This window comes from Aplysia californica, unplaced genomic scaffold (genome assembly GCF_000002075.1).
Source record: "Aplysia californica isolate F4 #8 unplaced genomic scaffold, AplCal3.0 scaffold00036, whole genome shotgun sequence".
NCBI lineage: Eukaryota > Metazoa > Mollusca > Gastropoda > Aplysiida > Aplysiidae > Aplysia > Aplysia californica.
The window spans coordinates 1671989-1672943 of NW_004797306.1; positions in this window are offsets into that span (position 1 = coordinate 1671989).

The window sequence follows — 955 nt, forward strand, 5'->3', positions numbered from 1 at the left end:
CTTAACGGCAACAGAAGAAGAAAAAGAAGAAGTAATGTACCCAAAACCTAGGGAAAATAATAGGTTTTTAACTTCCGTAGCCCAGTTGACTCTGTCCAGTTCACAGGAACGATATAATTGAAAGTAACATTTCTTTAGATATTTGTCATTTTGTAAATGTATAAGTCTGCACCAGAATTTAATGGCACTATGCATGTAATTAGAACATAAGTTGGTTCTTTCCACTTCTCTTAGAACTAAACATATGGGTGTAGTTTTGCCAAGACTCAAATAGGCTTTCCAGAATTTTACCTGAACATTATTAATCACGTCCCAATCTTTGTTACCCCCAATTTCAGAGCCATAAAGCAGCATTGGTTTAATCTTTATATCAAAATGTTTTTTTTTGCTATTTCGAATTTTAATTCTGGTAAGAACCGAAAAGCCTTGTTCGAGAAACAATCCGTTGAGCTTTACAAGCTCGATCTTCCAACGTTCGTCTCCAGCATAGACACCAAGATAATGAAATGCTCAAGTAACTAAAATATGTTACTGTCTCTAAGATCTTATCTTCCCAATACCATCTCTCAGATCTTTTGAGTCGCTCTTACATCCATTGCTTTCAAATGCCTTGAAAAATTGATCCTCTCAAAAATTGTAGGCTGTGTTCAAGGAAATCTAGATCCATTCCAGTTTGCATACTTACAAGAGAGGAATGTAGAAGATGCTGGACTTGTTTTTTGTGACTCTATACTGAAACACCTTGAAACATCTAAAACGTATACGAGCGCACTTTTTGTTGATTTTCCTCAGCATTTAATACAATTCAACTGCATATTGTCACTGGAAAATTTCTGAGCCTGAGAGTTAGTCATCATATCGCAGCATGGGTCCTGGAATTTTTTACAGGCAGACCTCAATATGTGAATCTGAACAACACAAAATCTGACACAATCCTTTGTAAACCACTGGCGGT